The 14103-nt window shown below is 40.9% G+C and overlaps 3 long non-coding RNA genes across 3 annotated transcripts in view; 1 reads left to right on the forward strand and 2 right to left on the reverse strand.

Annotated features, from left to right (window-relative positions):
- Positions 1-3425: 3425 nt before the first annotated feature.
- Positions 3426-8521, reverse strand: LOC133225779 (uncharacterized). The gene is made up of 4 exons (XR_009729269.1): positions 8419-8521; positions 6001-6538; positions 4079-4208; positions 3426-3633 (listed from the first exon to the last, which is right to left on the reverse strand). It is a non-coding gene; the product is annotated as an uncharacterized LOC133225779 (long non-coding RNA).
- An 812-nt stretch (positions 8522-9333) lies between these two features.
- On the forward strand, positions 9334-12874 carry LOC133225781 (uncharacterized). The gene is made up of 3 exons (XR_009729271.1): positions 9334-9509; positions 11148-11375; positions 12741-12874. It is a non-coding gene; the product is annotated as an uncharacterized LOC133225781 (long non-coding RNA).
- LOC133225780 (uncharacterized) overlaps positions 12344-14103 on the reverse strand; it is a 42160-nt gene continuing 40400 nt past the window's right edge. Inside the window, exons 5-6 of the long non-coding RNA XR_009729270.1 lie at positions 13513-13797; positions 12344-12408 (exon numbers count right to left, since the gene is read on the reverse strand). This is a non-coding gene — a long non-coding RNA (uncharacterized LOC133225780). The remainder of the gene's footprint in view (positions 12409-13512; positions 13798-14103) is intronic.

Raw genomic sequence — 14103 nt, forward strand, 5'->3', positions numbered from 1 at the left:
TTCAGTTTTGCAGATGGAGAAAACAAATTTTCAGTCGCAGACAACAGCAGGAAAATCCTGCGTGGGCTCATCTTTCCCCTTCCCAACCCAGAAAAGCAGACAGGAAGAATGAATCATCCCACACTTCTGAATGGCTGTGTCAAACTTACCTGGATTTGAGTGCAGAGTTTGTGTCTTGTTCTTCTGATATCCCCTCAGCAAGTCAACTCACAAAGAGGCAGAAGGCAATTAGACCAGCTTGGACCTCATCTTACAGTCACAGTGATGGACCATCTCTCAGAAGAGATCAGCTTTGTCCTGTCTGGTGACCTAGTAATGTTCATCACTCCTGCTTGGGAGCAAGGAGAGGGTTGAGGAGGCACCAAGAGCCCCCTCTGAACTTCAGGTCTCTTCAGGCACTCTAATCCCTTCTATTTTGCAGGGTTTTCATGCCATCATATCTGTCTGCCTGGGTTTTTCTCCTCTATTCCTTTTCATTCTCTGCTCATGCACCCTTCTAGCACCCCCTTCCCAGCAAAATGCACAGGAAGGCAGAGAAGCCTGGCATTGCCCTTTCAATATATTTAAACACTAGAAATTCACTGAGCTGGAAAATTGTAAATCTGCAATTTTATTGAAAAAGGTGGTCACCCTGTTCTTTGGAACCATGTTCAGAGACAGCAGGATAATTAATGGACCCTTATGCAACACAGAGGCAAAGAATGACAAATTTTAATGAAACTGGTAAGATGACTTTTCAATTTCTAAGAAACAGACTTCCTATGTCTAGTTTTGCTTATTGTTAAAAGAAAAATTTGGATAAAACCATCCTGTGCAGGTGGAAAGATTGGCACACAACCCTTTTTTCCTCTGAACTAACATGGAGGAGGACAGCAACTGGCACTGAAGACTTAGTAATGTCTGCTGACAATGTGCATGCGGTGCCTACCCTGCACCATGTCTAGACACCTTCCTAGCATTTCATGTAACAGCATTTCAAATCAAAACAGAGGCAGACCAGAGCTGTCAGCACAGCTCATTTCAGTTATAAAGTGCATCTTACTTGATGTGCTGCTGGGAAAGTTAAGCAAGGCACACACAAGTAAAAAAAGCTTATGAGCAGGCAGTATAAAGGGGGACGCAAAGGACACCAAAAAAGAAAATAAAGGTTAAAGGTTTCAAAGGTAGGGCAGGAGTCTCTCACATAGAGGGGGAGTATAAATTAAATGAAACAGAGCTTGTCATCATCTTTTTTATGAAATATGGGTGGACTGATATAGTTGTACTGAATTATGGATAGTGTTGTGAATTATGTGTGTAAAGACCTACTAGACACATGACATAACCCCAGTCTGAAGGAGAAAAAAGGCACAGAGCTGTACAACCTGGCCACAGAAATACAGAAGGGGTGAGACAAGCAGCACCAGATTCTTTATTGAAACCCTTATAAATTAAGGTTGTGGTATGAACTTCGAGTGGAATACCTCCTCCAGAATAACTAAATGTACATGTCTTATTGGATTGGATTAGAAACTAGAATACTTTTTCTGAATTAGCAAAGCCATGTTATCAGGAAGATGTCTTCCAGAATAAGTCATTCAGCAGCTAAGCACTATGAGAAGTGCTCTGTATAGAGGATGGGGAATATGGCAGCTGTAGAGCAAGCTCTTGGTTGCTGATGGTCACTTGCCTTTGATAGATAATTAAGATTTCCTAACATCCAAATGAAATGGTTGGCTGGGGCCTGAGCCTTCAGTGCTCTTAGGAGGAGCTCTGCCAAGTAAAGATAATTGAAATGCCAGGTTAGAAACAGATTTCTTCCACACTTTCTGTTCTCCTTATTCTGCCAGCTCTGTCATTCAGTCTCTTTAACACATCCATCATTCAGGAGCTGAGTCACGTGCTTAGTCCCTCATTTACACAGCAAGCCCTGCAAACATTGGGTATAGCTGGAAAGGGCATGAGTTAGTGATATCTGTCAAGACTAACTATTAATTCAACCCCATGATATTTAAAAATGAAGAAGAGCGTATCAATTTGTTTCCCTACTTAAGTAAGCTGCATCATTTATGAATATAACCTGTGTACTAAAAGAAAAGCATCCGCTGTGAGCTTGGAAAACAAATTATTATTGCCCATTAACATCTTTACATAAATATTTGGGAAATGTGTTTATTAATGTTGTATTTTTAATGGATTCTCTCTCCTGTTAGCCCCACAGCCACTTCAGCTTCTTATTGTCTGTTCTCCCAGCAGTTGCACATATTTATAGCAAATCAGGCCTGATGAACCACAGGCGTTTTCACACTTGTTTCCATAGCTGGGTGCAGCACTTGGTGAGAGGAGCCACTCAGGCATATGGCCTGTAATAAGCTGAACTCCAGCGAGTTGGAACCTCCTGCCTCAACAGCTATTTGGCCGTTTGTTTTCTTGCAGCAGCTCTTTCATTATTTCTCTCCCTTTGACAAAATGATGAAAGCAGCCACAAGTTTTATGTGCCACCAAATGTTGCCCATATTCCAGTAATCAGCCAGAAAACTGGGAAGACGAGCATGCATAAGGCACCCGCTGACTCAGAAAGTCTTGAGGACTGAAAGGCACATATTCTGCTTAAACAGAGATTAATACATGCTTCAAACTTCCCAAACCAGCTATGATCACTTGTGGTAACCTTTCAACTGAAATTCTGCATGCAGCAACTGGTAGTCTCAGTTTTCTCTCTTACACCAAAACTGGGATAATTATTCTTACAGTATATCTCCCCATTAATTATTACAACGTTTTGTTTAGAGACATACCAACTTAAAGGTATTTGGATACTTTAATCCGTTAAGGTCCTTTCCAACCCTAACCATTCTATGATTCTATCTCATTAAAAAATATTACTTAAGCAGGTAATGCAATGCCAGAATTGGAAATAAGGCTGAAAACCTTCAGTCAAATGAGTGAACTAACGTAGGGGTTTGCTCAACATAAACATGCAAGGAACAAATGGGCATGAGGAAAAAGCTTTATCGCTGGCCTAAAGAATGGCAAGTCATACCATTTCTGAGGAGAATTCAAGGGGACTTTCAGCAAACTAGGCTTTGTTTCCCTTTTCTCAAGCCTTTCTCTTGAGTACACAAGCTGATCAAACATGTATTGCCAGTGAAGATACAGGACAACAGCTAGGTTGCCTTTTGAGCCCCCAGGATAGCACAGAGAGCACTCTACATTTGTCCTAATTGGAACCAACAGAAAAGTTCTACATGAAACTGTTTGCAGTAGAGAATGAATCTTTCAGTGGCAGTGAATTATTCGTGAAATGGTTCTGCTTTCCACAGAACATTTCAAGTTTTCATTGAAAACCTGAGCAGGCAAACCAGGAAACTAGTTAAAATACTTCAGTTCTGAAGGGCCGTCACAGCTTAACTGAGAGATCTCAAGTCCATCCTCTTCCTGTTCCAAGTCCATCCTCTTCCTGTTCTTTTTTGGGGACTTTGCCCCTCAGCCAAACTACATTTCCCAGCAATGCTCCGGACAGGCAGAAGTGCTGATGCACACCTTTCAGCCTACACAAGAGAAGAATACTGTTCATTATGGAAGAAGCAATGAAGTCAAGGAATCACCAGTTTATTCATTGGGTCTTGCAATCCTCTCCACCTAACTCAGTCACTGTTGAAGGGGTAGGGAAGAAGAAAACATGAGGGAAGAGCAGCATGGAAAACAAATGGGCATGGATCCTTTGAGCCTACTCAACTGCAGCAGCTATTTTATGTAAGAAGTCAACCGGTTCTAGAGGGCCTTCCAATATGACGAGGAGAATCACTGGGGTATGAAAAAACAATTGATCAGAAAAAGAGGCCATTCAGTCTTGCTCAGTGACAGCTGTAGGATATGTCAGCCAGCTTTCATATAGAGATCAGCTTAGCACCCGGTCTGAATGCCAAGGTGCAAAAGAAACGAGTATGTTGGGCAAAGGGAACTTTAAACACCAATAGCACAAAGAGAACCACAAAAAAGCACAGAAAAGATTCAGGAAAGTAGTCTTGACATCCTCAAGCAGGAAGTGCACACTGACAAGAAAAGTAATTTAAAGTCAACTGGTGACTGTACTTACTTTCCAGAGAGGCTTGCTTTTGATTTCTCCAAGCAAAGTCTCAGCTGGTATAACTTAGATAGCTGATTTCAGTAAAATCCATGTCAATTTAGCTGTTGAGCCTCTTGCCTTTAGAGAACTGGTATATTATCTAAGGTGAAAAATACATGCCTTGGCTGTGCTTAAACTTCTTCTCAAGCAGAAAATATTGTGAACTGGAGGCTTCATAACTGACAATGCTTCCTCCCAGCTATTCAGAAAAACAGAGGTAAAAAGTTGCTTTCACTCCTGAGAAAAAAAAAATAATAAAAAAAAATCTGGAGTTTAGTTTTGAAAAGAAAAGGGAATCTTCTGAAGCAAGGTGAAGACTAGGGATGTTAATGTGGTGAAGCTCTTAAGTGTATCTGCAGAGAGGATCAGAAATAAACATGCACAAGGAACTCAACGCATTTCTCAAAGGGAGAAGTTATGAATGATTTGATATGTTTGAAACTTGTTGAGATGGCTTTCAGAACAGAAAGATCAAGAGACTCTTGATCAAGGGAATGTAGGAGAGGCAGAAAGAGAAGCAGAGGTGAAGGAATATAAGCCCATAGCAAAAAAATATTTCCTTGCTGTGTTTCAGGCCCTTTTTCTTTTGGGTTAGAGCTGTTGTGGAAGGAAAGAACAGAAATAAGTGAGCACCTCTCTTTTAAAGCTGGGTAACATCCACTGAGCCTCAGAAAAAGGTTTGGTTTGGGTGATAAGGAACAAACTCTGATCACTTCTTATCTGACTGTTTCTCATTTAGACATCCTTCTATACAAGGGAAAATAATTGACGATCTGATCAGGTAGGGAAATGCCAAACAGGGCACCAAATTATAGCAGAAAGTTGATCTATGGGAAGAATTAGCCTCTGGCTTCTCTCGAGTCATATAGAAAACTGGAGAAAGATAAAGAAATTATCAGGCACTGATGAGGAGTTTACTGGATTGTTTAGACTGTGCCAAGTGTTTTGCAGGGCAGGATGTTCAGCAGTGCTTTTAGAGCTGCTCCAAAAAAGGCTTGCATATGGTCTTCCCTTAGCTTAACATCGGTGGGCAAGCATGCATATGGACAACCTGAGTGACTTGGTCGTTGGTAGGAGCTTGGTGATTATACACAGAGTAGCAACAGATCCATGACTACCCTGCCTTTATCCATTCCTGCTACCCCAGTACTGGTGATGCAGAAACCAGCTGTAACAGCAGAGAAGTGCCTAGAATGGCTGGAAGGGCATGTACCATCCCCATGTGCTATTGAGATCTTCACCTGTCAGCTCCATCCTGATATGAAGTCTCACTGGTGCAGCTGATATAGCTGCCTGCAGCTACTGCTGTGCTCATCTTTGATCAGCTGAACTTAAAATACAAGTTGCTATTGAGGCAGGTAGTGACTTTCCTTTCTCCAAGATGTGGAGGCTGCCAACTGTTTAAAAATTCCATGTTGAATATTCCCATGTCTGTGTCCATACTCTGTTATTTGCAATACCTGCTTTGAAGCATTAAAGCAAAATGCCTTTGTCAGCTTTGTCTTTTTCTATCTGACAACTGCTGATGTCATTTTACTTCTGCTTGTGAATCTCAGCCTGCTTGCTGCTGAGTCACAGAAGAAAACAACAGACAATAAATATAACTGCTGATACAACTCAGAAAGATGTAGACCACTGGAATAACAATCAGGAAGGGAGTCTTTTTTAACCAGTAATAGCAGAACAGAAGGATCCTGTTTCCTTTGCAGATGTCCCTGTCATTCACAAGCTTTGATTGATGTGGGCTGCATCCTCCAAACAAGAAATGTGAATGTCAAGAGTCAATAGCAGAGACTGCCCTATCAATGGGAATAGAAGCAGAGGAAGCATAAGCATTCCCATATATGCTGCCTAAAGCAGCTGTCTACTGCTAGAAATTATAAAATGCATACCAGGAAGGTGAAACACAGAAAGATGGCTGAACTTTTCACATCCACATTCTGATTACCAGAGGATTAATCTCTCATCCAGCAGTTCTCAGTCTTTCAGCTGTCTTAACCAGGAAATGAAATACTCAAATCATTGTCCAAATTTTTTAAGTTCTACTATTGGTAAGACCACATTTCAGGTTCACTGAAGGATGGTGGCATCACAGGAGATGACAGCATATTCACATGGTGCTAAAGTCGTTGCTAATTGATTCTCTGAGACTGAGAGAACAGGTCCACATAGCATGTGATGATGCAATTTTTAGCAAACTGGTAGGCTATAGAGTCCACTGACACACACCACCATCCTTGAAACCACAGAGTCAGGTGAAGTGATGACTACAATGAGAACTTTGAGCTGCTGGATGAGGAAAAAACCCAGAGAAGTAGAACCATACCACTGTGTCATGGTGGAGATTATATGATTGTCCAGCTGGTAGTTTGAAAGATGGAGTGAGACAAGATGTATATCTTCTTCCATATGAAAAGCTTTCTGGGACATCTGCAAAGTGAGAGTATATGGCTAATCTATATAGACCCCTTGATGTTCTTCACCAACACAGTCAGAAATATTTTAATCAATTGTAACAGCTTAAAAATAGCCATCACAAACTCATACCTGTTTTCCTGGGGGAAAGGGTGTTTCTGAAATACAAGGGGACTCACAAGAAGGATTGTGGCATACCTCTGAAAAAAGCTAGTCACCAGTGAAGTAACCACTGGATCAAAGTGTAAGCGGGCTAGGTAAGATCCCTGGAATTAGACTCTCACTATGAACACAAGTCTCTTCATGGGTGTTTTGGCTTGAATATATTCTCTGTTTCTCATGGCCAGGTTTATTTTACTAAAAAGGATTCACTCAAGCAGGCAGGAGGGTAATGCAGAGACTTCCCTTAGGGCACAAAGAGCAAGGAAGTACCATTTCCAAAACAGTAACTGGCAAATCACAGCAGCTGAAGGTTGCAGTGCTAATGTAGACTCTCCCACATATGCAGCCAGCAACACAGTGAGTTTGGGAGGCTTCCACCACCTATTATTCTCAGCTTTCTACTTTCCTCTCTTTTCAAAGTTACATTACATACAATACAGTGCAGCTACATCCAAAGTCCAATCCCCCAAGGAAGCCCAGAAAGTCATTCAATTGTTCCCCATTTTGCATGCATCCACATTAATTAATCAGGAAGTAATTGAAGGGACTTTGAATATTTATTTAAACTACATCAAAGGTGCAGCACTGCTTTTCCTTCTTGTATGACCTGCAAGGAAACAGAAAAAAACCAACCCTGACAATTCCATTCAATTTATTTAATCCCATAGCTTTTATCAGAGTATTTTTTCTAAGGGGTTACAGGCTGGGGTATTTTCTTGCCGCGGCTAATTTAGTTCTCTGCATGTGTTTCAAGCATTCTGCTAAGGAGTCACATTGTTTATAATGATCTTGATGGTAAAAGAACATCAGCTCCTCTCTGAGGTCCTACACTGGCTGAGGGAAAGGCTCCCAGATTCACTATCTCCTTGTCATGCCAAAAGGTACACTATAGCCCATTTCTTTCAGAAACAAATGCCAGCAGGACTGAAATCTGCAAGTTTGCCTGCTCAACATGAGCAGGAAGAAGAGACTGATCCCCTGCCAAGCAAGAAAGCTGAAGTAATGAGAACATTAGCCAGATAAACCACAGAGCTAGACTTGATTGCAGGCTTAGCAAGGATAAAACACATTTTACTCACTGCAAAGTGATAGCTTCAAATAGATATTCAAAATATATGACTGAAACAATTTCTCATGCCCACACTCTAGAAAATAAATCATTGCCTCAGTGCTAGTGGAGCATGCTGCATTACATACTTACCCTTTTCATGGGTTCAACGTCAGTGCAACGATATGCAGAGGATCGACAGTTGATTTATTTATTTATTTATTTATTTAGGACAATTCCATGCATTGAATCGAAAATCACTAGCTTCATCTGGCCTTAGGGCTTTCTAACTGTTTATCCTCATTAAAAACACATACACTTTAAAAATAGAAAAAAGAAAGAAAGTATCATTTTGTTGCTCAGTGCGCTATGATTTTCCTGTGTTACGGGTTATAGCAGCATATTTAAATAGAAACCCCTCTGAACTCACAAGGAAACTAAAATGACAGCAATTGAAAAAAATTCTGGTTTCAGGTGCATCAGTGACCCCAGTCCAACTTGCCTGTGGCTTGGTGTTTTGCTCACTTAATTCAATGTTTAAAACCCTTTATCTTTCAGGCCACACAGTTAAATATTAGCAGAAATGCTTACCGTTGTCTGTCTCCACCTTCCACCAAGGTTGGTGCTATTGTATTTTACAAAACACAAGCAGCGTTGTTTCCCTCCTCCCCCAGCCACACAATACATAGCAGGGCATTTTAACAGTTCCAGCATGTCTGTTGTGTGAGAGCACTGTGTTTTTCTCATGAGCATCAGCCTGGGTCATAAGAGGGATTCTTTTCACATTACTGCAGCTGTGGAAAAAGTAAGGAGACATCATTCATGGTATTTGTTTTTTGCTCCTTTGGGAGGGCAGATCTTTCTGATTTAAGCTGCCTTCCAAATAGCTGGGTTTCATTAACCTCTGGAGCTGCCTTTGCGCCTTCAGAAGCCTGAGAGATTAGTGTAGACCAGACATCTAACTTTTTGATAGCTATGACTAGTGGAGATAAACCCCACTATAGGTAACATCTTCTGTCAGTTTTATGAGTCAGGGCTTGTTTCTGGTCACTTCAGCACATTGTTCTAGCTCACCCTGGTTCTTCGTCCTGAACACCAGTCACAATCAAATCCCTCACAAGAAACCCAGCCACCAGAACTTTAAAGCCACATCACCAGCCTCAGAAAATTACAGTTGTGTGTATTCCACTGTTATCCTTTTCTTAGTCCTCATTAAAAAAAATATATGTTGTCAGGGTTTATTCTGCACATGGCACATTCTCTCTGCAGTTCTGTATTGCCTCTTCATAGCTAGGCTTTGCTGTCTGCACTAACTGAAAACTATTAAAACCATAAAGTGTTTCAAAGCAAGCAGGTCAAAACAAAAGCACTCTTCTTAGTAACCCCCTTGCTGCTGGCAACTGTTACTTGCACTTACAAAGCAGATCATTTAAACCTTGTCTAGCTGTCTCCCACATTTCTAAAGTGTCTCCTTCCTGATGGAACTTTAGCTTTAGCTGTCCTATTCTTTCACTCAGGGTATTTTCTTCACATTACTCCTGTTAACATAGCATGTTGAAAAATCACTCAGGGCCAAGGCATCTGACAGAGGTCTGCTGCTGTCAGTGCCTATGTCCTAACTGATCGGTTACTGGGTTACAAGAGCTGGGTAAGCTTCTGTGACACAGCTCAGCCCTTTGCAGTCAAGGACTTCCGCATCACTGGGTCATTAGTCATAGGTATTCCAAGGACTGCAGCATGCATTTTTTTGAAGCTGGTATTACCAAGCAACAGGAGGTGTGTTCCCTGAATAGACACTGAGGTTAGCAGTTTCATTCTGGTATATTATATTATTACATATTTTGGTGCAGATGTCACAGCAGGTGACTAGAAGAAGAGATGGATGTTGAGATGTAACTACTTGAAATAGCACCAACCCCTCTGCCCAGGACAGAGCTGCTCTGTCTGCATTGCAGTCCTTGGTACCCTGTGTGTCTGGACTGGGGAACTTACTGCAAGATGTTGTGGCTCCCTCTCCACCTCTCCACTCCCACCCAATTGTGATGAGTTTTTCTTTTTTCTTTCCTTTCTTTTTTTTTTTTTTTTTTTTTTTTTTTTTTCAGAGGCAGCAAGAGGTGTCAAGTACTCAGGTCTTGTTGTGACATTCAGGGAGGGAGGAATAAAGCTACACAGAAGAATAGGGTATTTGGGTTAAAAGTTATTATGGTGTAGACAGCATCATTGTTGGGAGTAAATCCACAGGCTGCTACCAAGTTAGTCTTGTGACTCCTCAGAATACAAAACTTTTGAGTTTCTAATACTTATGTAATGCAAATCCAGAATGATTCTGCTGACCTCAGTTCTGGGTGTTGCTGTCATATGCTGACTTTAAATGCAATTGTAGCTTTTTGACAACTCAGGGATAAATTCTATGCTGGCAGAACTGATGGGTTTACACAGAGTAGTGCAAATTATTTTAGTTTTGCACTGGCGATGAATGATGTACAGCAAACCTTAACTGCTATTCGAATCAGGGTGCAATATATCTGATTTATAAATCCAGTCCTCCATTTACACCACAGCATTCATCATTGCTACAATTGTGTTTATGTGTGTGCTTATTTATATTTACAAATACATATGCACTCAAACTATATACATGTATATTTATATACACACAAACCCTCTCTTCTATATACACAACTGCATATATAAATACATGCACACAAGCATATATATATATAAATCTGCAAGCTCTTGTGACTTACAATAAAGAATTACAAATTGGATAGAGGATAAATGCAGCTTCCTTTTTTGTTTGTTTGTTTGTGTTTTTTTTTTCTAGAATAGGTTACACATCCTGTGAATGGAGCTAAAATAAAGCAAAATTTGCAGCACAGGAAGGAAATGGTTTTGATGTTTATGAATCACTACTGCCAAATTTGTACAAGTAAAATACAGTACACAGCAGCCCCCTTCATGTTTAAAACATTCTGGGGCTTAACAAGTGATAACCTGAGATAAGCTACTGTTGGGTCAAAGAATGAATTAAACAAGTGTTGCCTTTAGTCTTGACATGAAAGCGTTTACAGAGCCAATGTTCTAAATCTCTGATGGTAGAATATTCAGAGGTGGAAAATGAAAGAGCACTTAAGATGCACAGGCTCTTTCAGCTATGGATTTATAATGATATTCCTGGAGAGCAGTTGTAGAACACAAAACCTGACAGCAAGGAAGCAATACCTCAGCCGGATATGTAAGGCCTGGAGATTAGACGTGCACCTGGAATACCTTCAAGAGCTAACAAAAGCCTGAGAATAGATCACCTTCTGGGGAACAAACAGCAATAAGAGCTGACTTAGTGACCTTTCCCTTCCCTTCGCTGCTTTCTTAAATTCAAACAGTTCCAAGCCTTTTCTTGCTTACATTTTGCAGGTACACTTCATGATTGTGCAACTGCCAGGCTGAAAGATGGGGATCAGAGGCACAATGGCAATAGACATTATTTGTCAAAGAAACTACTCACTTTTTGTCTTGAGTGAATAAGCACGAGGAAGAGGAGAGGGGATTTTGCCCTCCTTGGCCAGTACCTGAATTTGTCTGAGCAGTTCATTGTGCTGTTTTCAAGATGTGGACGCCTGTCAGCCAAGATTCAGAGAACTGGTAAGGTCTGGGTGGACACTCCCATACAGCATCAAAAAGCTCATAAATGGTTATGACTTGCTCCTCTTTGGTGTGGACCATACTTCATTTTAGTCTCAGTTTCTTATGTTATATTGGAGTGAAACCTTTTCTCCTTCCTGAGCTCCAAAACATGCTTTTAAATAAATGCATTCACTTTCAAAAAACTCTGGTTTATTTTAAAAAAGCTTCCAAGAAAACCAATGGGCTAACAACAAAGGTGAAACGCTGAGGGCATATGGAAGTAGCCAAGACTCAGGTTCTGGACAGATGCCTTTCATTGTTATAACTTCTTTGTGTAAAGTGCAGTAGACAGAGCCATAGACTAAATTGTCCTTGGCCCAGATTTTGTTTTGTCCAATCGGCCATTTTGAAATAATGTGTTTCTGGAGAATTCCAACAAAAAGTGAAAATGCCTGAAATTGGAAGGAAGTGAATTATAAGCACTTAACTCCAGAATTGCTATCCAAATCTGCCTTGCTGCCACACTCCATTATTGCCTTGGATTTTGTTTTCCTTTCTGTAAGCTCTAGAAATGCCCACAATTCTGTTTTCCCGACCACATAAAAGCACCCTCTGTCTGAGCATTTCTAATCCAATAGGAATCTAAAAACTATGCAGACAAATACTTGTCACAGACAATACTTGTCCTTCAGCTGCAGGGACAGGATCAGACACCACACAAAAGGGACATGTACCTGTATTTCCTATGAGAGCCTGCTGGTTAGGAACCAGCAGGCACAGAGTCTGAACCCTCTGCAGCCTGCCAGAGTTCAAGAACATGTCTCCTCCACATTATGGAAGGGGTCCTAACTTTGGCGAGACAAACTAGCCCAAGCAGACACTCTCTCCACTGGGCTTACTGCCTCTGCACAGGAAAAAAAATACTGAAATCATGGGATGAGAGAAAAATGAAATGCCAGGAGGGTTTGAGTAGTTAGGGCACTTGCCTGCACTCCTGGAGATGTTGGGAGTTCAGGCCTTCACACCCCAAGGGTGACACTATAACTGCAACCTTTGAACAAAAAGGTGAATTTCAGGAGTCCATTCCTTTGTGTAGTCCCTAATAGCCCCAGATCTTTGTGAGGTGCAGTAGCACCTTTACTTAACCCACCATTTCACCCATCACTTTGCTGAACATTTCTGCACATAAAAACAGCTTAAAAGGATGATGCTAATGCGTACTAGAGGTTAATTGCAAAAGTCAGGAAAGCTGATGTTTCGCCTGAAAACAAACACAATGTATGTTTGTACTGGAAGTTGTAAACAAGGAGGCATGCTGGGTAGGTAGCCTCAAGCTAGCAGAAACTTTAAAAACCCTGAGATTTGTCTTTACATTATTTATAGGCTGGAGAAGATTCATTGTTTGTGAAACAACAGGCAGCCCTTGTGCTACGTCTATTGACACAGTGAAACCTTCTTGGATTGAAATTTCCTTTGATATCATGTAGACAGGATTTTCTTAAACAGGCTGCACTCAAGCTCACCCTTTCTCTCACATGCACGCTCTATTGCTGTGTCTCATATACTGCATACACTTCACAGTGAACTGAACCCCATGTGATGGGAGAGAATTATCAAGAGTATATGGTATCTTGAAAGAATAAATTTGTAGAACATTGATTCTTATTAACTCAAATAAAAACAGATTTCATGAAGGCATTAGCAAAGAGTGAAAAAAATGTTATATACACAAAGTTGGTGTGTTCTCTGCAGAACCCAGCATGTGATAAAGATGTTATTTTGTATAATATTATACGAAAGCAGGGAACAAATTAAGAAAGAGCCCTGAAAGACTAATTCTTCCCCAAGAAAAACAAGACAAAACACTGTTCTAAGAGAATAGTCTGTACTCACTGCCATCCTTTATCCTTCGTGGCAATGTGAGAGCAGACAGCAAGGGCTCAGTGGGCCAAATTCCATTGCATGTAACTCCTCTGAAGTCCAAGATAGCACACCAGAGATTAACAGAGCCCATTTCAGACTCAAAAGCAGTTTTGCATTGTATTTGTTATTTATTGAACTGCAGTAGCCCCTAGAGGCTCTCAGTAGGACTGCTGTCCTGTTGTGCTCCAAGAGTTAACAGGAAAGAACAGTGATGGGACACTTGGGCACTTACTTTGATTTCATAGGGGTCTGGCACAAGCTCAGAAGTTTTCTTGCATACCTCCTTTCCAGAGACCAGCTTCATGTCCTCCTGTTGCACATATTACTGAGAGAGATCCCCTGACATAAGACCACCAACACTGATGTAATTACTACTATACACACAGCTTCCTATTGTCCGTACCAATTCATCTTCACCTGTTACAAGCAACAATTCATTTGCCAGAGACAAACAATGTCCCTGCCATGTCGTAGATGGGCTTCACTGCAGAGATCTTCTATTAGCCAGTCCCAAGAGCTCCAGAGGGGAAAAAAAAATGTAAAAGCAGTACAGCTGTCAGAAAAGCACTAGGATAGTCAAACATGAGCTTCAGCCATTCCCCTGGGGTTGGAAAGAATGATATCTTGCCATGGGGAGATGTTAAGAGAAAAGTAATTAAAAGATAAGAAAAAAAATAAAAGGAGACCTGTAGGAGCACCCCCTCTAAAACAGATATTTTAAAGTGCTAAAGACTGCTGTTTCTTTATCTGGGAAAAATTGCCTATTCTTTTTGTTGTTTTGTTTTGTTTTTCTCCTTTTCCCTAGCCTAAGTCTTCAAGCTAT

The sequence above is a fragment of the Neopsephotus bourkii genome, unplaced genomic scaffold, assembly GCF_033783945.1.
Source record: "Neopsephotus bourkii isolate Nb327-2 ecotype Australia unplaced genomic scaffold, CSIRO-AGI_Nbou_v1 NB_1767, whole genome shotgun sequence".
In the NCBI taxonomy this organism is placed as follows: Eukaryota; Metazoa; Chordata; class Aves; order Psittaciformes; family Psittacidae; genus Neopsephotus; species Neopsephotus bourkii.